This window comes from Abramis brama (genome assembly GCF_963993115.1).
Source record: "Abramis brama genome assembly, chromosome: 17".
In the NCBI taxonomy this organism is placed as follows: Eukaryota; Metazoa; Chordata; class Actinopteri; order Cypriniformes; family Leuciscidae; genus Abramis; species Abramis brama.
Genome location: NC_139979.1, coordinates 20,353,387 through 20,379,297, shown reverse-complemented (window position 1 = coordinate 20,379,297; position 25,911 = coordinate 20,353,387). Strand labels below are relative to the sequence as shown.

Here is a 25,911-nt window from a genome sequence, read left to right as displayed (position 1 = left end):
AGCCGCAAACCTCACGTACTTTTGAAAATCCAGCCTTCAGTTGATCCTGATGAGCGCTCATTGTCACAATTAACAGTAAACATGACGGCGTTCTTCTTCCACGATGGGTTTCGCGTCACGGCATTTAAGGTGATGCGTTCTAAAATAACGCTCACCTTGTGCAGGACATGCAATAAGTCAGGAGAGGTGTCGTATTTGGCCAGAGAACGCAAAAAATGTGAAAAGAATTGCTGAAATTTAAAGCTGGTTTGTAGCATACCAAGAATACAGACTACTTTGCTGTTATTAGTACTAGTGTTAAATTATTGGTTAGGTGGCTTAGGTTTTATTGTGAATTTGTTATGTAAATTTGTTCTGGGTTTTTTTGTATTTAGATTACTTATATTTATATATTTACTCTAAAATTTTAATATATTCAATTTTAAGAATTTTTTATTTAATTTTTTTCAATAAAAACGTTCTTTAATGTCATTCACCATCGTTTTGAGGCTCGTTTTGTATTGGTACAGGCACTGTTTAGGCACCGGTACCGTTTTAAAAGTATCGATTTGGCACCGGTATCGAAAAAAACCCAAACGATACCCAACCCTAATCTTGGCTGAGGGCTCAGGCGGCGAGGTAGCGGCCATCTTGGCTGAGGGCTCAGGTGGCGAGGCGGCGGCCATCTTGGCTGAGGGCTCAAGTGGTGAGGTGGCGAGGCGGTGGCCATCTTGGCTGAGGGCTCAGGCTGGGCAGGCATGACGTGAAGATCCCTTGAGTCAGGCTATGTTCCGGATCGAGACACGTCGCTCTCCAGACACTGGATGACAGTCTCCCTCCAGTCCAGTCCGGTGGAACAAGGTGCTCAGGCTCATGTCATCGAGGGTGCTGGTGACGGCAAGGCGGCAAAAGTCCTTGATGAATAAAAAAAAGTTTTGGCTCTCCTGAGCCATGACGATCATTCTAACCCTATCGTCCATTTTGGGCGGTCCGATCTTCTGTCATGGTGTGGTGCAAGCAGAAGAAGACGAGGGAGAATCAAAAGTTCCAATGCAAACTTTTACTAACAATATGATTCAAACAGGTACAGACAAGGCAGAAGGAACACACACTTAGTAGGACGGAGATCGGACAAAGACTGACTGAACAGAATGTAACTAAATGTAACTAACTTTTCTTTAGAAAAATCAAGGTTACATTGAGGCGCTTACAATGGAAGTGAATGAGGCCAAAGATTTAGAAAAAATGTGAAGCTTATCATTTTATAAAAGCATGTACAATAATTATTCTGTAATGACACTTTTTTTTTTTTTTTTTAGCTGTTAAGCTGTTGAAATAATGTTACAGCCATTTCAGGGTTTATGGCATTTCGTTGTCTTGGACAATTGGACAACTTCATTCAAAATAGGATCACCACTCCACGCACACGCATTTAAATCATGTTAACACATTGTTCTGTTGCTTTATTTTTGAAACAGTGGGTATTTTAATGTTTATGGATTGGCCCCATTCACTTCCATTGTCAGTTTCCCCAAGTGGAAATTATTTTTTGTGGTAATCAACATTATGCCACAAATGCTGTCGGCAACACTTTAGTTTACGGTCCAATTCTCACTATCAACTAGTTGCTTATTAGCATGCATATTCATAGGATATTGGCTGTTTATTAGTACTTATGAAGCACATATTAATGCCTTATTCTGCATGACCATATTCTACATCCCCTACCCAATACCTAAACTTAACAACTACCTTTCCTTCTATTAATAAACATTAATTAGGAGTTTATTGAGGCAAAAGTCATAGTTAATAGTTAGTTAAGAGCGAGAATTGGACCCTAATCTAATGTGTGACCATGCTTAACTAGCTTAACTAGTACTGAACCCAGAATATTCCTTAAACATAAACCAGAGAGGATAGAACAATGTTCACTTCATAATGGCTGAGGCTCTGCATCTTTAGACCGCTATAGAGTACTGATTGTTTGGGACTTTTAACTGATATATCTGAGAACTTGGCACACACTGGGATAAAGCCCAAACCCCTGGTGTTCTGGATGATGAAGGGCTTTCCAATCTTCTCATAGAATCTCTATCCGACCCTGTCGAATACCTCTTGAGAAAGAAGGATCTTGAAACATGCGATCATTATCCGTGGGTGAAGCTGTTCGTTGAGAGTAATACTGTTTAAATGGAATCATAAGTGATCAGAGAAATGACCGCAGGGACTAAAGGCTCTTGTGGCTTCCATCAGCTCCTTTTGAACCCTCCGACTATACTGTACCAACACAAGCGAGGAGTCTTAAAGAATTATTCATACAAAGTCTTTAGATATTCACAAATGTGGATACTTGAAAAACGGTGATGTACATTTGCGCTTGTTGCGATAATTAGCTCGGGATTACAAAGCCCATCATTTACCGCCTGTGAAAATGAATATGATGTTCTGTAGCTTTTTTTTTTCTTTGCTGAAAGCCTAATTTCGAGTCTACGTTTAACACAGGCCCAGTCAAAGACAGAGTTCAGTCTCACTGTGAGAGGGGAAAAAATATGTATCTTTAAGAGGAAGAAAATTTATTCAAAAAATGAAATGTAGCGGATTTGAACCGAGCCGTTCTGCGAGGGCACCGTAAAGGATTAGCCCTATTCTTCTCAGAAGGTCGCTGACAGCTATTGCGCGAAAGTACTTGGTTATTTTCTATTACAGCTAGGACTGAGAAGAAATTAAATCGTCGTCGAGGTCTCCCAGTGCGAAAGGAAAGTCTGTGTGGCACTGCTGAATAGGGCTCTCACTCTCTCCATCTTCCCTCAGGCAGTCTCTCTCTTTAGTTCTCCTATTAGTTTCTTCTGCACTTCTCCCTCACGTCTGCTTGTTTTATCCGACACTAATGCCAGATGCCATGTCATAGTCCGTATTATTATCCCAAGGCTTGTACGAACCTTCAATATGATTCCTATAAGGCCCAGTGTGTGCCTCTGGGACTGCTGCTCAATTCCTCCATCTACTATTTACTTGATTAAATGGGATTTTTCTTTATCAACTCTAATCAGACTTTGCGAGGAGTCGAAGAGAGAATGAAAGAAACGCCTACAGAGAGAGAAAAAGAGGAACTGAGAGCGAGGGCAGGAGGGAGCGCAGCCTTTGCATTCCCCAATCTGATTTGATGGGATTTACTTGTGACTATCAATGTTTACTCATCTGTTGTGCTCTGAGCTGTAACTCAAACAACAGGACACGTATACAAAGAGTGAGACCGAGAGAGAGAAAGAGGGTGAATATGGTGTGAACATAAATTCCACTGAATGAAACTGGTTAACATGCCCTCACTTCAAAATCACACTCAGTCACTTTGACAGTTTATGTTGTGAACCATTCAACTGACATCTGTTGCTGGCCAATGAGATTCAGACTGATGATTGATATGTGGGTTTGTGCAACCTGACAACTGCAACACTGGTTCCCTTGTTCTCTCACAAAAATCAATGATTGAACCAGTCCATTTGTATGAAAAAAATTAAATAATAATTCTGTCATGATTTACTCACCCCCATATTGTTCCAAATCTGTATGGCTTTCAGCTGAATTTTCAATGGTGTCCAATACAACATTGACGCCCTTGAATTTCATCGGCCTTTCCACAGAAGAAAGTCATACAGGTTTAAAACATTATGAGGGTAATTATAATTATAATGGAACTTTTATATTTGGTTGAACACTCCCTTTAAATTGGGATGTAAAGTTTACATTTGGGGCTTAGTAACTACTGGTAAGTTTGTAACTAAGCCTGTACTTCATTCGGTTGCACCATGTAGTCTTGCAGTAAGCATATTTTTCTATTTTCTATATGCATGTTATACATCTCTATGTGAACAAAACATTTTTTATTTTATTTTTTTGTCACAATACAGAAGGAAAGATCTGTCGCTACTTCCATTTTATCATGACTTGACAGTTCACCCAAAAATGGAAAACTCTGTCATCGTTTATACTCGCGGCTGTCATTCAAAACAAAAAAATTAAGCTATAACTTTATGGGAAGACTTCGCTGCGGTTGTAAGCAGAAAGGAAAGTAATGTGTTGCATAATATGAAATGTACGTTTATTTGTCAAATAGACCTTATGCACCAGAGAAACAAGCACACAGCCATCTTTAGAATTTTGTTTGAACTTAAAGTTGCTTATTTATCATATAACTTACAACTGGCCCGTGTTCTTTTAAGGGCCTCATAATAATAACTAATACCTTAAAGAATGAAGCAGATATGAATTAACTTTAATTGCATTACACTCAGGCATTGAACGATTGAGTGTTTTTGACTGTTATACCCAGTACATTCTCTTGCACAGACATGATGCTGATACATTTCTTTAGTGGAGATGAGGAAACGGATCAGTAGTTTAGTTTATGCTTTAAAACGCTGGTCCCCAACCCTGTTCCTGGAGGGCTCCCAACAGTACTCACTTTGGATGTCTCCCAAATCAAACACACCTGATTAAACTCGTCAGCTCATTAGTAGAGTACTCCAATACTTTAAATGATTGTGTTATATGAGGGAGACATCCAAAATGTGTAGCGTTGGGGGGCCTCCAGGAACAGGGTTGGAAACGACTGCTTTAAATGGCTGAACGGTATTTCATCAATAGCGCTGCGTCACGCTGGGATTCAGTCAGTGACCTTCTGAAAAAACATTGACCATTTATCATCAGAGCTCACTAAATGAAACACAGAGTGTCAGTATTAATCACGGGCGATTGAGTTATTGGTTTATTAATCGATTGACAAGCGACCACTTCCAGTAGACCACAGATATAAAAAGAGAGGTAAAAAAAAAAAATCTAACCGGTGGAATAATAAAAAGAAAAGAAAAAAAATCGTATAAAATAATGTATTAATACGGTGACTGCAGCTCAAGCTACTTACTCCATCCATTTTCCCGGCATAAGCAACGGTAACTCACTCTCCAGAACACACGCGCGCGCTCACGGTCGGTGCGTATTCCCCCCCCTGTCTTTGCTGTATGGATACACGCGTGTCTAGTGAAACGGATGGACTGCGTGATGGACACACACCTCTCCGTTTTGCTCGGAGGAGCAGAAGTGGCGACACGGCTCCATTGATTCGCAGTACGGGATGATGGGAGGAGAGAGAGACACGGACGGGGGCTGCGGGGGGCATGCAACAGAGGACTGAGTGGCTCTAGTAAATATTTATATTGCATGATGATATGCGCGAGCGAAAGGAGGAGGTGTGTGTGTGCGCGATAGCGTGAGTGTGTGTGTGTGGAGTGGGAGAGAGAGTGAGAGGCAGAGGAAGAGACCTCGAGCCACCCAGTTATTAATATTATTCCACACCGCTAAGTTTAGCATTCAACACGTGTCGCAAGTGATGGAGAGAGGGAGAGAGAAGCGGGAGGCGCGCGCGCGCTCGAGAGAGGGAGGTTGACGGTTGACGGTTGCTAGGTGACGAGGTGCATATACTGAATTTTAACAAAAGAGCGGAGAGAGAGAGAGAGTGGGAGAGAGGAGCAAGAGAGAGAGAGAGAGAGAGGAGGGAGCGGGAGATAGGTGGAGAGAGAGAGGGAGAGAGAGAGCTCGCGAAAATTGAATACATGTAGAATATATATATTTCTAGGTGTATTTCCCCCGGAGAAGCCGCAAAAAGGATACCTCGAGGGGAATGATGTGAAGAGAATGGAGGGCCGAAAGGAGAGAGGGGGGACAGGCGCGTGAAAACACAGTAAGTAACAGTTTAATGAATACTGCTGTGTTTTTGCATGGACTTGACTGCGTGGAGCGAGGAGGCACTGACAGTGCACCGGCGGCTCCGGGTGAGGGTAACGTTACTGGAAAAGATGGATGGCACGCGAAAGATAGATGGATACGGCCGGCGCGCGCTGGTGTTTGACCCTTCTGTCATTGCTGCACGCGCGCACATATGCCAGTGCTTATAAGCCCACTTGTTCCTCAGTGAAACAGCACATACTTAGACTTTTCTTGCTCTCTCACTGCACAGCTACGCGCAGAGGTTACAGCAACACGCGAAAACGCACGCGCCTGGAAACGGCACTGAGACACGCACAGTCTGCGGGCACAATTAGTAATTTTCATAAAAACAACAACTGTGAAGCAACTGAATATTAAAACGTGTTTAAAATGCTGCTTCGGTGCGGCTAATGATCGTGTCGATACGCCGCGCTGTCAGGTTGCTCGTCTCCAGTTGTGTATGTAAACTGCGGATTTATCAATTTTACTGAGCACAGTTTTCAGTGTCTCACAGTGTGTGTTTGATATTCTTGGTGTTTCAGTGCCATGCGAGCTTATTAACATAGCATAGCCTATTTATTTTCGAGTATTTTTTTTATGTATAATCATTTAAATGGAAGACAGTGAATTGAAATATCTCAATACACCAATTGCTTTCGTTTTTCAAAGTCTGGCCATTTGCTTTTTAATAGTTGGGTAAGAAATCAGTGAGATTTATGAGCAGCGCTCATTATGTTAATTTCATATGAGCCCATCACAGGCCCACAGTTTTCCTCCTGCGATATGAATCAAACCGTTGGCGTTTAGATGAAGTAAAATCATTTATGTGGGGCTTCTGCTTCATATTCTGTAATAAGTTTTACTCCCTCCTTGCGCCAAACTTATTAAAGCTGTTAAGATGGAGCCTGGAGTCCTGCAGAGGGAATGTGAGGTCTTAATGTACACCAAGACAGGCCTGAGATCAGTGCTGGCATACATCATACACAGAAAACATTTTAGTTCAGTTATATGTTTTAGTGTACTAGGAGCTTGTTGTGCAACGTGACCTTTCATAAGCTTCATTCTGTACTGATTTGCTGTCTTGAGACTCTTTTCACATACAGTACATGTACAGGTGAGAAAAGATTACGACCTCCAAAAAAAGCATATTTATTGAACAAGGCATGTTGTGGATACTGGGCACGCAAATCACCAAGGACTACACACACACACACACACACACTGCAGTACTGTAATGCGCACAGTAATGTTAATGTGTTGCCTTCAGTGTCAATATAGCTTCACTCCAGCGGTCTGTCTTACAGCTGCTTTCCAGGCTTTACTGTAGAGGGAGGGGGAGTGCACTTATAAAGAAGGAGGGAGAGTGAAAGAATGAAAGAGTGTAGAATGAAAGAAGGTGAGAGACTATTATGCACTGAAGAGGAGGATGTAGCAGAGGTGTGGATACAGATGAAGCTGGATGGGGAGGAGAAGACTCTTAGACAGAAATACAGTGAAGGATGGGGAAAAGAGAAATACAGTGCAAACAGAATGAGGGAGTGAGAGGAGGAAATGAAGGAGAGGAAGAAAGGGAGAAGAGGAACTGAATATCTGAGACTGAACATGGTTGGAGGGCTCAGACAGAAAGATGAGAGCAGCTTGAATCAACGTTTGCATTTCTCTTTACCTCTTTCTCCTTTTTCTGTTTCAGCGCATTGATTCTTTATCTTCTCCTTTACCTTTGCTCTCTATCCTCTCTATCATTCCCTCTCGGGCTTTCCGGCTCTAGAGTATTGCTGCTTTTTTAACATCTCTTTTTTCTGCTGGATCCCTCGCTTCAGCGTTTCTGTATCAGTCTCTTCATCTGATTACTTTCCTCTCTTTTTTTTTTGTTCACATAGCTGTGTTGATGAGTCCAGCATGCCCCAAACTGTATCCAACTCCCTCTCAGTATCCCCCGTTCACTTAAATGTGACTAATTAAGGTAAAGCTCGTTAACACAGAACATCAATTAGTCTTTAACGAGATCATAGGCTGGTGTTTGAAAGAGATTACATTGCTCCCCTCTCCCCTGACTCCCCAGAGGTTAGACTGGCTCGCTATTGATAAAGGCCATTCTAATTTACATTAGACCTCAGACGCAGTTTGGGTGCTCGGGGTCAGATGGAGAAAGCACGTGGGACACCACAGTTGCTCCGACATTCAGATCAAAATAAAGCAGCCCACCCTGTCTCACACACAGAGCCATTGCTGCGTTAGGGACGTTTACATTGAAAGCATTTTTTATTTTAAAAACACATGATGCTGGACAGTGGAATAACAACAAAAACAAGGTCTAGAGACACATTTTTTTTTACTTCTTTTAACTTATGGAAGCCGTTTTCCACCACATATGATATGCTTTGATAAATCATAATTGTGAGATAAAAAGTCAAAATCGACAAAAAGTCAAAATGATTATACTATAACTACAATTTTTTTTTTTACGAAGAGTTAAGTCATATTATGACGTGTCATAAGTATGAGAAATCAGAATTGACAAAAACAGTCAAAATTGTTATATTAAACAAGTATGAGATGAGTCGAAATCGACAGAAAGTCAAAATTCGGAGAAGTCACAATTAAAAATAATCTACAATGTCATAATTTTCATTCAAGTTGTATGAAATAAAATTCATAATTATGACATAAAAAGTCAATTATAACAAAAAAAAATCTGACTTTTCATTTCAGAATGATTTTTATTCTATTATAATGTCTTTTTTATGTTGTCTTAGGATTTAGTTATTTTTATTTAATAATTATGACTTTTTATGTCTTAATGATTTACCAAATCATTTTTTATGTGGCTAAAATTGTGATTCCATTTTAACTTGAGTGTCGTGTTTTTAGAAAAACGTCTCGTTTGCAAGACGCAGCAAAAGACGTGAGCGCAATAGTCAAACATGCCTGTCTAACAAACATTTTTAAAAGCATTTTGTGTAAACGGCACCTTAGTGTTATACAGCTGAGGCCAAGTGGTAGTGAAGGAGCAATGGAAGGAGGAGGAGGAAAATAAAAAGAAGGAGAGTGTTTCTATGAAAAGGGAAACAGAAGCGACTTTTAACAAGAATGCCGGAAATGTTAGCATATTAAGAGGAAACATTGACACAGAAAGTGTAGCACTCAGTGGCATCCTGTTCTAATCAGCCATGAGTTTCCACAGGAAGCCGAGTCTTCCCTTTCACCCATCTCCACGGTTACCGTAACCACGGATATTTCGGTCTAACTACAACTGCGGTCCTGTACAGTTACCACGGAAATCCCTGCAAGACTTCCCTCGTTTCCATAGACAATTCACCTGAGAGCTTAACATGAGCTCGCTGACACTGTGTGAGATCATGGCGTCTCTTGATTCATTCATCTCTGATATCTAATCAAACACATGTCCATAAAACACTATTGACAGATGTAAACTAACAATGGCTGAAAATCAAGCCAGTGTGGACCTTGCTTTCCCCCTGAGGAGGTCTCTAGTGATGAGACATGTATTGTGATGCTGTTTCTGTGAAGTGGAGAGGTGCAGAGATGTGTATAGCAGCTGTTGGATGAAACAAGATGAGATTCAGGGGCAGTGAAATGACACGGATAATGGTGGACCAGGCTGAGGAGACATTTTGGGCTGTATTCAAGGTGCTGATTGATCATACTGACAGATTTCTGTTCAGTATGTTAATGGAGAAGAAGGAGGACAAGAAAGATGGCATGCTTTTACCTGACACAGATCTAGAAAAGATAAAGCTGAAATATTTTTGTTTAGATCAAGGCAAGAACAGAAATGGTTCATTGATGAATGAATGAATGAGGCTTTTATGTAGCGCTTTCATATGTACTACTGTACACCCAAAGCGCTGTACAATCATACAGGGTTCCCGCGGGGTCTTAAAAAGCCTTAAAAGCATTGAATTTATTAATTTGGAAATAATACCTTAAAAAGTCTTTAAAAAGTCTTGAATTTTGATGTCTGGGTCTTAAAAATTGTGCTGTATGTAACTTCTCCGTATTGTATTTTTCCTCAAAAGTTTCATTTGTCAACCACGATTATTTTTATTAAATAACGTAGTATATATAAAGAGTGGCGGAACCAATAATTGAGAATGCAACGCAGCCCCGGGTCACAGTGCACAGTACTGTGAACACGTGATGCCTTAAACACAGCACACAAAGCGGAGCTCGCTCGCGTGCTACCAGTAGCCCGGGGCTTGATATGAGGTCGCTCGCCAACAGCAGGCAGTTCACATACCGCGTCTTTTTGCGTGCTCAAGTTTATTAAAATGTGGGCATGCGGCAAGCGCTATTGAAACAACGCGCAATTTTTTTCCACCCGCTTGTTGCTGTTGAGAGTGCGTTGTATGGTTGCTTAGCAACGACAGACGCCACAGGAAAATCAGACCAAATGTTATTAATCTATCTATAAATGACAGGAACGTCTGTCTGTCTGTCTGTCTGTGTGTGTGTGTGTGTCTGTTCCTCGCATATCTCTCGAACCGTTAGTCCGATTGATTTCAAACTCGACAGGTGTCTGTCTCGCCACGGGCACGAGTAAGTGCAGTGCCAAGTTTGACATTGTTTGGATGAGAAATGCAAAGATATCGTTAAATATATCATTTTTAAAAGGTTGTGGTTTAAAAGTAAACATTCTGACATTAGAGAGTTGTATCATTCAAAGAAGCCCCAAGAAGGTTGTGGTTTAAAAATAAACATTCTGACATCAGTCAGCTACACTGTTTACTTCTGGATATTATAGTTTGGTTCCAGAACGTGATAAATCCATTTTGATTAATTTGAGTAAAAATGTGTTTTCTTTACCAAGAAACCAACAATTACTAAAAACACACACGAAAACTGATTTTGCACGGGCACTTTGCACTGCTCCCTGAATCGACACGCTTATTCATTTGTGGATGTAAACTGAATCTATATGTCAGCTATGCTGTTTACTTCTGAATATTATGTTTCATTCTGGTGCGCTTAATGTTATCGCTACTGTGTAATACTAGCCTATGCTATTCACCAACTAAACATATCCTATTCAATGCGTTCACAGTCTCTTTCACGGGCATCATTTGTAGTAACCCATTTTGCTGTGCAATTGTAACAATGAGCATTCAATCACACCAAACCAACAATTACTAAAAACACACACAAAAACTGATTTTGCACGGGTATTTTGCACTAGTAATATTAGATATGCGGATGTGCATTGTAAATGTCAGTAATTAATCTTTTTTTGACTCATTCTTTTTATAAAAAAAAATATTTAAAGGCTGAAATATGTGAGGTTTATCTTTTTATAAAACCATTTTTGTAAAAACTTTATTTGAACTTGTACATATTAGTAGATAACATGTTGCAAGACACTCCTTTAAAATCTGGCCATCATTTTTAATAGTATTTTGATGTTTATGTAAACAAAACTTGCATATTGATTATTTAATATGTTATTTGCGGGGTTTCGACAAACTCAGTAAATTGATTTCATAATAATCGTGAAAATAAATGTTCATGCCATTTCATCTCTAGTTATGATCAACTAAAATCAGCTATAATTATGTGTTTTTAGAGTATAATATGCAAACTACAATTTTCTAAAATAATCTCTGAGCCTGTTCAATCTCTATTAGGCTATTAATATGCTGCTTCGTAATGTAAATAAATATGAGATGAAATATATTATTAGAGGGCAAGTTTGTTTTAGCCTATTTTCATTTTAGGCCTAAGGTTTTGGGCATTTGGCATGTTGTTGTGTGTGGAAGGTTACTAATGTGATTGCTTTGTCTGTAACTTAAATTAATGCTTTTTCAATTACTGAATTCATTGAAATAAAAATATTTTTTTCAGAATTCTTTTAATTATAATTTTTTTTTGGTTATGCGCCGTGTAGGTCTTAAATTTCAATCTGTTTGGTCTTAAAATGTCTTAAAAAGGTCTTAAATTTGACTTACTGAAACCTGTAGGAACCCTGTCATATCAGGGGATCCCTCCTCAACCACCGCCATATTCACTATAAGTTTGATAACTTTTAGTTACTTATTTAAAATAAACATAACAGCTTCAAAAAATTTATTTTCGGGATGGGTGTGTGTAATTGATGTTGTTGAGCAAAAAAAAAAAAAGTTTTGTAACCTTATGTTTAGCACAGACCTTATTTTACTCATTAATTGAAAAACCCCATTTAAAAAAAAACCTATAGGAAAATCCCAAGGGATCCACTGGCGAATTAGTCTTCTTGGTTTTGACATCATCCCTGAACCACTGGATTTTGTTACAGTGAATTACAGTTGCATAATATCTTGCGACCGTTGATCGTGTACTTGTGTTATTATGCCTTTAAGACTAAACGTTTGGTATTCTGTGACATATTAAATGTTGTTGCAAATTTTGCTGATTGTAATATGACATAACTAAATGTGAAAAGGATAGTTCATCACCCCCCATTGATTCATTAACTCATTCTTATGTCGTTCCAAACCTGTATACTCTAAACAGAAATAAAGACAGAAAGTCAAACAGGTTTGGAATGACTGACATGAGGGTGAGTATATGTTTCTAAAAATAAAACGTATAACTAGGCCTAGGCTACATGTGATGAAGTCAGGGCTGAGTAATAATTTGAACCAGCTGGACCAGCAATAAATCCTCATTTTTTTACCCCTTCAAAATACCATTTTTTGTTATTGGTAGACTTTGAGTTTTAATCCTCCTCGCCTGTATTTTTTATTTTTTTTTATTGTTTTTGAATTGTGATAAATGTAGGTATGAAGTAGAAATATCCATGTAGTGTAGATTGTTTGCTCAGATTACCTGTTCAAAGTATTCACCTTCAGTCCAGTTGTGCGTGTGTGTCTGTGTGAGAGAGAGAAGGAGAGATAGGGAAAGACAGAGAAAGAGATTGTAAGTGTAATCAAGCATGTGATGCACAGGTGTGCATGTTGGTGCATCAGTAATGTAATGTTGCTGCAGGCCTATATGAGCAGTGCTGTATACATCCGTGTAACATTCGTCTGATTGTAACAACTGTTTGCCATGTAGTTTAAATATCATAAATTATTAATATCTTTATGTGGCTTTAGGGTCTGGCATTTCTTAATGCTATCCTGTTTACCCTTTGTGCATGTGTGTTTAGGAATGCTGCCCACATTTAGATTTTAAATATCTATAGATACACTGTCTAAATGATTGAAGAGAGGGAGGGTGTTCTTGCGTTATTACAGACATAATTTGCTGGTTAACTCACAGCATGGTGTGCTGAGCACGAGAGAAAATGTCTCATTGGGCAACAACTGTCATCTGTTTCAAAGAAATAGGACAACGCAAGGCTGAATTTATGAAATGATGCATTAATTTAAACTCTGTGCTACTCTGACACAGAGGTTTTTTTTGTTTTGGCTTTGTTGCCTCAGTGAAGTTTTCCCAACAACTTTCATTAAAAGTACAGGAATTATGAGCTCCCCCATTGCTTTCTCTCTCTCTCTCTTTCTCTCTCTCTCTCTCTCTCTCTCTCTCTCTCTCTCTCTCTCTCTCTCTCTCTCTCTCATCATCTCTTTCTTCCCACCACCCGTGGTAATTAGGGGCAACTGCACATAAGCAACCTAGAGAGATTACCTTGAGTCTAATATACATACTAATTGCATAGTACTTTGCATGCATAATAAGCCCATCTGAAAAGCTCAATACACAGTCACAAAACTGTAAGACGATGGGCGTGGCCTCAGTCTGGATTCTGACCAGTCGGCATTAATAAAAAAAGAATATTAATCATAAATTCAATTCCCTAAGATGCTGTTGCCTTAAGGGATAGCTCACCCAAAAGAGATTCAAATGAGAGTTCTGTCATAATTTACTCAGCCTCCTGTTGTTCCAAACCAAAAATATTTTTGTTCATCTTCGAAACACTTATGTTTTTTTTATGGATACCAGAGAAATTTCTGTCCCTCACAAACTTTAAAGTTAAAGTTTTCTGTCATCAATTGCTCGTTCCAAACCCGTAAGACCTCCGTTAATCTTCGGAACACAAATTAAGATATTTTTGATGAAATCCGAGAGCTTTCTGATCCCCCATACAGAAACGCAATAACCACTTTCAAGTCCCGGAAAAGTAGTAAAGATATTGTATATAATTTTATGAAGCGACGAGAATACATTTTGGACGAAAAAAACAAACAAAAATAACAACTTTATTCAACAATTTCTTCTCTTCCTTGTCAGTCTCTAATGCTGTTCGCATTGTAAACACAGCGCTTCCGGGTTCAATGTCAGGAAACAGGAATTAATATTGACAAAAGATTAATTGCTGTAGTCTATTTAAAAATGTTAAATTAATTTGAATTAATTAATAAAAAAAAAAAAAAATGGTTTTGATTTGAATGAATGAACGATTAACACAGAAATAACAACATAGTGCGGTTCAAAACTGCTTTCTCTGGGTCAGTGGCAGCGCAAACACCTATTTTAATGTTCCGGTGTGATTCTGTCAAAGGTTTAGGCACAGGCAAATGGTTGTCATTTAGAAAAAAAGGTTGTGTGTGTGTGTTTGAATCGAGATCGCGATCTTTTAGCGATTAATCGTTCAGCTCTAGTGAGAACTGATGGATTTGAAATGTTGTAAAAGTGGCATTTATTTTTTATATAATTATACATTATAGGCGTTTTTATTACTCAACAGGTGAGTAAGGTATTTTTTTGGAGTGTAAACAAAAGTCGGCACACTGCCACTGCTGCTACCAAAGAATCAATTTATTGAACAATCTATTGAGATGATTCTTTGGAAGCAGCAGTGGCAGTGTGCCAACTTTTGTTTATTTTCTAGTGAAGTGCTTGATCTGATCACCCACCTGTCTAAAGTTTTCTGGATGTGTGCATACTACTACTTCGAATAAGGTATTTTATTGCACAGAAAAATTGCCATATGTAGCTCTTTAACAGTTCATTGTAAAGCATTATCTATTGTAAAGGGTCATTTCATTTTGGTTGTAGTGCTGTGCTGGAATTTATTTTCAAGGATGTTCCGTGACTATTAATGGGGATAGCTACAGTAACGTCTTCAGCTAATCAGATTGAGATCCTTTCCATCTAAATTATAGATGGATATATACAGTAGATCTACTATAGATATAGATACTAGATATATACAGATCTATATACAGATATATAGATATATATAGATCTCTTAAGCCTAGTAGTAAATGTTTTATGAGCAGTAGGATAATCTCTCTCTTTTTTTAGTTATGAGAAAGAACCATATTCATCTGTAAAGTCAAGCACAACCAAAACAATGTTCTTCTGCAAAATGAATGCAGTTTTGTTTTTTAATTGCTAGAGGCCTGAAAGTTACATAGTGTACCTTTAAAATAGATTACCATTAAATGTAATATTGAACAACCCACTTAAAACTAAAATGAAGTGCTTTACATGTGCTTTTAGTATGTTATTCAATACAGAAAAATAAGAACAAACATTAAGGTCTGTTCTTGCATGTCAAGAAAGTACGGTTGTGCTTTCATGTTTACTGTATTTGATGTGCCCTGTTTGCATTGTTCAATGTTGATATGTGAATAAATTAAATCTGTTCATCATATAAAGCAATTGTGTCTCCTCAGACTTGGATTAAACGTTTTAATTCATAGATTACTTTTATGATGTCATTATGAACTTTTTGAAGTGGCAAATTTTTGGTGTAATGGTTCTTCAATGGAAGTGCAGAAATCTGTAGGGTTTCATTAAAAATATCTTCATTTTTGTTTCGAAGATGAACCAAAGTCTTGTGGGTTTAAAACAACATGAGGGTGAGGTAACGACAGAATTTTCATTTTTGGCCGAACTATCCATTTAATATTATTTTGTAATTTCCCCCTTTTATTTAAGTTGTGATGATTTTTAATTCCGCTCACGTCCCCGTTTCTTCATTAACGATTCACGACACCTTGTAACATGCAAGCAAACAGACATTTCCACAACACCACAAATGACCCAATAATGCCACAATAATGCCACATGGCGGGAGTCGGTGTTACCTGTAAAACAATCCAAACCGTGCATGTTTCATAGCAGTCGTGTCAAAGATTGAAAGTCCACGACAGGCTTTTTGTCATGTTAACAACATTCCCATTGACCTTTAATAATGACCATGTCAAACAACGAGTCACGGCGCTTGCACAGCGAAGGGCAGATGAAGCCAATAACACGACCATTTCCGATTACATTTACATTTATTTTCTTGGCAGACGCTCTTCTACCAAAGTGATTTGCAAGAGGCTGCGTGCGTTGCATTGCTACAAACCGCAGCATGTTTGTGTGTTGTCTGTGCAATGGAGCATTGGGGTGCACACGAGTGTAAATGTCATTATGCCATGTGAGCACATGTGCTCCCTATCACCAATTTTATAATGTATGTTTGTGTGCGAGCGCGCGCGTGTGTGTGGTCGCCCTGCGCATCTGTGCCTGAAATTACATGTTAGTGGGTAAAGCCAAGTGTTCTCTTGCAAGTGTATGTCTGTGTGTGTGTGTGTGTGTGTGTGTGTGTTGAGGCGGGCACAGGAGGAAGCTGACAGCTGTGAGAGTGTATCAGTGTCCATGAAGATTGTGTTGATGTGCACAGTGTGTATCCGGCTTCTTTTCTGGCACCCGGTGTGTGTGAGGACTGGCCAGATGTGGTGTGAAAGCATGTGTGTGTGACTGATTGAGAGAGTGTAATTTGATGCGTGTCCTTATTTCCAATCCAAGTTGTCGTTGCGGATATGTACTATGTAGACGAAACTTTACAAACAATTTGGGCTGTTTTAAGAGTGCAGGTTAGTTCCAGAGAGTCTCTGTTTGTAGATCAGTTCACACAAGTGAAACAACCGTGCCATTTATTTAAAGTGCATTTTTATATTGGTCTTATTGAAAATCATGGTTTTCAGTTTAAACTTACTTGCATAGAAAAACTATTTTGTTTAAATAGTATTTTCACTTGACACCAGAGTGTAATGTGTAGAGCACATACTGGCTAGCTTTACTGACTGCAGAAATTATTGTGTTTTATTAATTATATTTGATTAATTTATACATTTTTGGTACATAACAGAAAACATGATACATACTTTTAAAAAGACATCACATTATAAAAAGACCTTTTTTTAAAATAAAGTAAACTAAATTAAACATTGTCTTACAAAATGTTTCATGTTATAGCCTAGCTAATTTAGCTTTTGTTTATGGTGAAATTAATTTAAGTAAAAAGCCCCAAAAATATTATTAAATTTATAGATACCTACATTACGGCATTTTGGCTTATGTCTAAAGAAAATATATAAAGTATGATATTTATAATAAAATGGAAAATAAATATTTTTTTGATTAATATTACATCAAAATTTAAGATTTGAAACTAAATAATAAATATAATTTGAGAAATTAATTCATTTTGCTGTATTTTTTCAAAGTATAATTTTTTTCTTCAGTGTATGACTACACGCATTGTTTTACTATGTGTGTGTTGAGTGTTATTATGCAGCTGTCGTCAGTGAAGCTCCCTCCTCACAGCGGTGTGTGTCTGAGAGGTGTGAGGAGGGATGCTATAAGACTGCTGGCTTTCAGCTCGAGCTCTCCTCCTCCTTCATCTCCTCTCATCAGCACCTCCCACTCATCCTGTGCCACTCCACTGGCTCCCAATCCTTTCTCTCCCCACCGCACTGAACAGATAGGAGCTCTACATTCACTTTGGCTCATGTAGAACTGTAACCGCCTTTCATTTTTGGATGCTCATCAGATGCTTCATTAGGTTTTTTGAAAGACTTCATTCTCGATTTGCCAAAAATGTAAAACAATATGCTTGTTGGGCTGCCCGCTGAATAAAACTACATAGCGAAACATGACAATCATTTGATTTTGTGATTATCATCACAAAAAAATGAAAAACAAAACAAAAACACACTAGTTGATTCATATTCAATGACTGGGTCAATGACATGTACTGTAAGAGTGTCCATGATAAATGTAAGGAATAAACTTTTAAAAATGAAGTTTGACACAGTTGTTTTTAGTTTGTGCCAAGTTATTTTTATTCATGTTGGTTTCATATTGTTTTGAAAAACGATTATACAATTTTCAAGAAAAGTTGCATTTATTTACTCTAAAAAGTATAGCCTACTATATAGCTGTGGAAAAATATTAGGAGAGCTTTGCAAAATTAGCTATATATATTGTAGGCCTATATTACAAATCATGAATTATTCATTTGTAGTTTTGGGGGGAGTCGCACCACATGACATTTTATAACCTGAACTTGCCTGCCTTGTCATAAAAAGGTCAAATTATCTGATAGTTTAATATAGCCTACTTCATGAGGGTCATCACATGTTGCTTGGTTGCACTACAGTACCTGACTTTGATTTGGTGTACAAAAGTTTTTCAAATACAGCACTAAGCACTAAAGAGGCGGCTTTGTTAAAATATTTATTCTAAGAAATAATAATAAAAATATGTAAAACTACTTGAGGTTTTAATATTAAGATTTTGTTTCAGTGAGGGTACTTTTCTTAATTAAGACGTCAGGACAGTTATATCGGCCTAACATTTTTGACTGTTTGCTATTATGAAATTGCAAACATGCTCATCGTAGACAATGTGTATTCTAGTCAGTGCCATTGTATTTTTAATGAGTAGTATTGGAGGTAATTTAGATAATAAAAAAAAAATAGAGTGTTGCATCGTTGACCTGACTGTTATGATATCATTGCATCTAAATCTGTGTGTTTTTTGCTGGATAATGGTCTTTTTGCACTGTAGCGCTCAGCGAAGAGGCCACTCTCCCTGATGGATTGCATCTCCTGGCTTGCTTATTTCCCCCGCTCTCAGGAAGTCTGGTCTTTTTCTCCAGGGCAATTTCCACTTAAAATCTCAATCATATTCAAATGTTAGAGTGGCATAACACAGGGCAACTGTTTTTTATATATATATATTTTACTAAACCCCCAACCAAGTTAATGAGGTTTTTCAGGTTTTTTAAAATGAAACTGTGCAATTAATCTAGGCAACCAATGAATAGCTAATGCTCATGGTAGTCAATTATCTGTGGATAGAGGCAGGAGGAGGCCATTCCTGGTCATTTATAATTAAATTTTAGTTAAGAGTCGGTTTGAGTGCCTTGTTTCTTTGGAGGAGCTTTGATTCAGCAGCTGAAGCTTGACTTACACGCATCATTTACCGCTGTTGTTTAGTGCTAACAATCTTTTAAAGCTGCAATAAATCAGCTTCTAGTTAAATCCACCTGTACAAGGAAAAAGTAAATTCAACGACCAACACTTGTTAACGAAATCCATATCCTGCCTTGAGGTGCTCAGATTCTTTGTGGGTTATACAGAAGCTAGGATCTTCTGAGGACTGGTGGTGTTATAGAGGGTGAAGTCGGATCTTAGGGCAGACACTGCCCAAGGGCTCATAGATTTTGGATGGTGTATGATCCAAGTTGACTCACGGCATTTCCCTCGGTGTGTCCTTAGAACGGGTCTAATCCTTAAAACACTCCATTGTGCTTGACAGAAAGGCAGGATGCAGGATCTCAGTGGGGCCTGGAAGCTTAAGGGATGTGCTGGTTGAGCCAACCCCAGGCAGGGCATCATGTAGAGACCGCCACAGAGGTTTGTGGTGCTGAACTCTTACTCGAGGGTCCTCGGAGCCAGCTGCCGGCTGGTAGCAGTATCCAGGAGCCCATTCATCAATGCAGAGCCTCTGAATAGCAGCCAAATATTCAACCTAGGCTCAATGGAAAAATGTGCTTCTACCTACATTTTTGCAAAACTCCAAAAACGTACATGCAATTCATTAGCCTGGAAATCCAGACCTAAATCTAAAAGATTAATGGTCTGGCATCAACTAATGAAAATTGGCCAGCTCGAGGGGCGGCACCAAGCATACATTTGAAAATCTCACTGCACGCAATTGGATAACGCTACGACCAATCACAGCAAGCCCCATACGCTTAGCTACCAGCGGAGCTAACTGGTAGATTAGACTCTTGCCATATTCGGTCGGCAAAACAGCAAAAACGCCCTTCTTGCAAAGGAACGATTCGAGCGTCGTCTTCTGTTCCTCTTTTAGATAAAAAGCCAAGTCTAAAGGGGGTCGCACACCGGACGAGAAGCGCAGCGCCACGTCTTTAACATTCGAACACATTATTCTCTATCAGTGTACACACACTGGCGGCGCCATTCGGCGTCTGTCCGCGGCGCCCAGCTACGGCTCAGGACCTTGTTCAAATTCCTACCGCGCCACAGAGCGCCATTTACATAGTTTTATATTAAATGTACATTTATTTGTCTCAAATCGTCATTAATGTATACTGACTTCACCCTGTGCTGCAATATACATTTCGTTTTACATTAATTTAGAGAAATCAGCTGTGTGGATGAAAACTGCTGATGTTATCAGATTTTCAGGTGATATTCTCAATTCATTCAGTTAACGGACACTCTGAGGTAAAGTGTTCAGACTGCAGACTTAGCAACGACTGTATTTAATTGTACAGTACAATCATAACATAGTACAAACATTATCTTAATTCCATAATGTCCTTAAACATAACAATATTGCTGGCCATAAACTGAGAAAGTGCGCATCCGGTGTGCGATATCTCAAGTTGTCCTAGACGCGACGCGACGCTGCGCTTCTCGTCCGGTGTGCGACCCCCTTAACTCGTTCATTGTAGCGGCCAAAGCCATTTCAAACAACTGGTGTTCATCCATAGCCATCTTGCAATGTTTACTAATGACTTCGACGTCACAGCGCTGTCGTCATCTGTTTAGCTCGCCTCTGGCCCGCCTATATCAGATAACCCGATGTGATTGGTGCAGCTCGGATACAAGGGCATATTTAATGAGCATCATTACTCAACGCCAGAGTAACTCGCTGAGCAAATTCAACTTGTGCTCTCGCGAGAACTCTGGATTACCAGGGTAGCAATTCACTGTGCTTCCAGCTGAAATTACCACTAGTGGCGGTATAACACATGCAACTTTTAATCCTTTTCACACACATTATGATTACACGGGCAGATTATAAGTTAATAAAGACTTATTTTCATGCAGTTCCTTGCACAATATTATTTTGTGACCTCAAAACACTTTTACCAAACTGCTTGATTTTTAAACTAACAGGCCTACTTGTGGAAGCAAGCTAAAATGGCATGGTTGCTTCAGCAAATGCCTTTTATCCCTTCACTTTTGTGACACCTTGAGTTAGGTTTAGGGTAGGGTATGGTACGTTATTTTTTTAATGCGATAAAGCATTAACCCTTTAGCGCCACTCACTGGACATTTCATTTCCGAACTGATTGCATGATACACAATATGTGCAACAACCAATGTAATAAAATGTTGCCAGATTCACGTTCATCTATTTCAGATAGAACTGAACAGTTTTAGAGCCACTCATGCAACATTTCAATTTGAAAGTGTTACAAAATGTGCAAGAAGCAATGTAATATAATTTTGCATAAATGTTGCTACAGGCATGCTTTTTCAATCAGCCTGGGTTGGAAAATGTTGGATACCATAGTTGGTGAAAATTGGGCGGAGACATGGCATGATATTGTTTGAGGGGCTGTTTTTAGGATTGTAAGGATGAGTGTAAGGATGTTTCATAAGGTAAATAAAGCAAAGTGAATTAGGAGCATTGTTCTTTTGCAAACAGTTAATGAATTGCAGGGGATCTATTTTATTAGAATGGCTTGTGAAATTGTTCTTTTCTTATGGACAGGAAACTTGTTTTCTCAGCATGGATAAATTGGGCAAATTAATGTCTTTGGCTTAGCTTGTTATGTTAATAGAGGCCATGGGGGTTGTTTTTAGTGAATGGAAGTTATTAGGGTGCTGATTTATGAATGGGAGGATTCAAAGGTGTTTCTTTGTTTTGTGAATGGGGACAGAGGAGCCTGTTGGATCAAATCGACTCAGTATAACCACGAACATGCGCACGTTTGAGGCAGAGGCACGGTGTGATCAGCTGGCACGCTACACAAGAACATAGTGTTCTTCAACCTTTAAAGCGGTTCAGGCCCTCCAAACAGAAGGCAGAAAGAGAGTGGGAAAATGTGAGCGAGTGTGAGAGAGAAAGTGAGCAAAAATGCTGCATAGAGGGCTGTGTGGAAAGGCCAGCTAAAGAATTTCTCATTTCAGCTCTCAGGTTTTCCAGAATGAATTGAGAAAAATGATTCACACTGAGAGGTTTTTTTTTTTTTTCCTATAATGTTGTTCTTGTTTATTTGTTCAGATGTGGCTGCTGTTTCAAACATCTCTGCTTCCTGCCTTCATCAGTGAAATAAATTACGAGATAATGAGAAAGAGGCTGCCATCGAGGCTCTGCTATTTCTGACAGTGAATGTTGTGCTGGTTTTGAGTCACAATGAAGGAAAGTGGAATGGTTATTATTTAAGACCAATATCAACATTTGTGAGATTTCTCGTTTTCAGGACTTAAAAAAAAAAAAAGTCTGTGTCAACTGGCTGCTCATTTTTCATCTATTTGTATTGAATTTATTTGATGTAGACACAAATATGGTTCTAAAACCTATCTGTCCGAAATTGCATACTCAGTAGGTTAATTTAATGAAGAACTGCTTCTGTTAAACTTTTGTTTTATGTTATAAATATGTGTAGTATGAATGAAATCCAGACCCGCCTTGTTGACTCTGTTGTGATCTATGGTGTTGCTTCTCTGCCATTCATGACTCTTCTCCTGTGGCCTTATGGGATGGTAAAATATGAAATGCGCACTCCAGAATCATGTCAGAATTAGTAAGTCAATGATATTTTCACCTACCGTTTTTTGAATACTATATAGCAGGGGAATGGGGTTGTCAAACGGACTAGTGCTACCAGTAACAATCGGTACTAAAAATAAAGTTGATGGTACCATAATTTCTGCAGTAACCAGTATATTCGGTACCCGCTGATAGACGCTGCTTTCAAACGCTCACTTTCGTGTTTGTTTGAGTGCTCTCTGTGAGTCATAGATTTCTGTTTACAGAGTGTTTTTACAAGCGTGGAGAGTTGTAGCCTATCACAATCATATCTGTTGAGCATGTGAATGCAGTGGCCTATCAGAGAGCTTGTCAGGAAGTTAGTCAGAATCCACTTAACACCGCTGTCCAACGCGAGCTGCTCGCTAGTGAATTATTTAATTATAACCAACAAAGTGTAAGCACAATAAGAGATGCTTTTTTTATTATAATGAGAGTTTTAGCGAGAGTACAGAATTCAGTGATTTCAGTGACACTATAGAAATTGACAGCCTTAGGGCCGGTTCACACAGAACGTGTTTTTGCTGTAAAAATGCAAGATGCAGGTCAGTGAAAGAAAAAAAAAGAGATGCATCTAAAGATGCGTTTTTTAAAAGTTTAACTTATTTTAACCTGAGCACCGCTTTTTTAGAATGCCGTGTTAAGCGCGAGACGGTGCAAAGGCCGCGAGACTTGAGCGCAACTGTTAAAGACGTCTGTCTAGCACGTGTTTACATTGAAAAATCATGGAAAAGTAGCGCAGCGAAATGGAAAAAAATCATTAGTGTGAAAGGCCCCTTAGTGATTATGAAGGGAGGGCTCTTCACTTGCTTATTTTATCAAGTTTCTGGTTTGACAACTGTATTTAAATGCGGGAATGAATCGGAAAATGCGATGATGTGACTACAGTTTTTAAAGTACTTAATTCAACAGTTTTTGCCCTGATACCAAAATTGGTACAGAGAACTGCAAAATTGTATTGGTGTTGGTACAGATTACTGAAAATTTGGTACTGTACAACCCTAGTAGGGAAGTGTACATTAGCTAGTGAGCTGCCTATGTAGAATTTTATGGCATCATATTTGTACTTCTGACTCAAAGGCTGTTCCAAAAAGCATTTAAATTTGGCTCCTATACCTTCTTTTGGCCAGATTCTAAGGCAATTCATGTATTCTTTGTGGAGAAGCCAATTCCATAATGCACTGAAATGAGCTCAGTGAAATAAATTTAAGATGGCAGAGAAGTGAGATAAATGTTAACTAATTTATAGTTAACTTATAATATGAAGAAAAAAAAGTGTGTGTGCCATATCTAGTTTAGTCAAAATCTCTAGATGGCACAGGCTGATTAGATACAATCTGCAAGCTATCTCACCATTACCACATGGCACAAGCTGATTGGCCTTTGCTGATTCTGCAACCAATGAGATTGCTTTCTCAGCATATAAATAGTTTGGTTCAGTTTTGTATGAAAAAACCCTCCAGCTCCATCTGCCTATATCTGCTATGTGTATGTATGTGTGCTATTCATGCAGCAGCATATCTTACATGCTCACATCAGCACGTCTGTGTAGGGCTGGCGATATGACGATATATATCGGATGGACGAAATAAAGTCTATCGTTTCATATTATGCATGTTTCATATTATATTATCATTTATTTCGTGGTGTTGCAAAATATATTGTTTACGGCAAATTTCATCATTTGGATGACTGCAATTTACACGCCACCATGGGGATGCAGGCAGAAACGTGAATAACAGCATGGCGAGTGAAGGGGAGACAGTCCGAGTAGGAGAAGGACCAGCCAGGACAAATCGAGGAGCTCGTTCCTAAACGAGGGGCTACCTCTGTAGCATGGACATTGTTTGGTTAACTTTCTATATGTTTGGTTGACTATATAATGAACAGGCTGCGATGTCAAGTTAGCAATGCTAGAACGTGTGCGTGTGAGGCGTCGGCGTGATAACAGGATTTTTTGTCCTGAGAAACCTGTTACTCCGTAAATTATGGTCATACGAATAGAAGCAAGAATTGATTCAAAACTGTAAAGCTTTTGAAAATTACAGAAAACAAGCACGATGCCGTTTTCTGCCGTCTCGGTTTCCTTTCCGTGAACTTTGGACCCCGTCACAATGAACCGAATCTCAGCAAAATTTTCCTTTTGTTTTGTTACAATTATTTATGTGAAATAACCTATATTTCGCATATAGGCCTATATATTAGTTTTATATATTTTGTTTTATTCTGTTTTCTCCGTTCACAGAAGCGCTTTAAAGGATTAGTTCACCTCAAAATGTAAATTTCCTGATAATTTACTCACCCCAATGCCATTCAAGATGTTCATGTCTTTCTTTCTTCAGTGGAAAAGAAATTAAGTTTTTTGAGGAAAACATTTTAGGATTTTTCTCCACACAATGGATTTCAACGGCAACCAAATTGTTGAAGTCCAAATCAATGCAGTTTCAAAGGGCTTTGAAGCGCTTCAAAGGGCTCTGCACGAACCCAGCTGAGGAATAGGGTCTTATCTAGCGAAACGATCGGTCATTTTCTAAATAAAATAAAAATGTATACTTTTTAACCACAATTGTACGTCTTGTGCTGGTCTGCGATGTGCCAGGCATTACATAATCACGTTGGATAGGTCAAGTCAAGTCAAGTATATTTGTATAGCGCTTTTCACAATACAGATTGTATCAAAGCAGCTTCACAGTATTAAATCAAAATAGCACAATAAGGTTTGTTTCTAGTGGAAAAAAAACGTCCACGTTTGGTAAGGCTGATCAATAGTATTATTGATTGATTAAATTAAATTAAATATCCCCAACTGAGCAAGCCAAAGGCAACAGTGGCAAGGAACCGAAAAACTCCATCAAGTGACCTAATGGAGAAAAAAAAAACCTTGGGAGAACCCAGGCTCAGTCGGGGGCCAGTTCTCCTCTGGCGTTTATGAACTAGAGGCCGGATTTAACTGTAAGATTAAAAATATTATATGAATGCCTGGCTGAAGAGATGCGTCTTTAATCTAGTTTTAAACTGGGAGAGCGAGTCTGAGCAACGAACAGTGTCAGGAAGGCTATTCCAGAGTTTTGGAGCTAAATGTGAAAATGCTCTCCCTCCTTTGGTGGATCTGGATATCCTAGGTATGACCAAAAGCCTCGAATTTAGTGATCTTAAAGAGCGCGATGGATTATAGGGCGATAGAAGATCCGTTAAATAGACTGGAGCTAAGCCGTTTAGGGCTTTATAAGTCAGTAGCAATACCTTGTAATTAATACGGAACTTTATAGGTAACCAATGTAGTGATGATAAAATCGGTGTTATATGATCATATTTTCTTGATCTAGTAAGAACTCTAGCGGCGGCATTTTGAACTAACTGTAGCTTGTTTATTGA

At 38.7% G+C, this 25,911-nt stretch overlaps 1 protein-coding gene across 1 annotated transcript in view; it reads left to right on the top strand.

Moving 5' to 3' along the window:
• Positions 1 to 5,497: 5,497 nt before the first annotated feature.
• grin2db (glutamate receptor, ionotropic, N-methyl D-aspartate 2D, b) overlaps positions 5,498 to 25,911 on the top strand; it is a 77,287-nt gene continuing 56,873 nt past the window's right edge. Inside the window, exon 1 of the mRNA XM_084089507.1 lies at positions 5,498 to 5,716. The gene's annotated coding sequence lies outside the window, so the exon portion shown is untranslated. The remainder of the gene's footprint in view (positions 5,717 to 25,911) is intronic.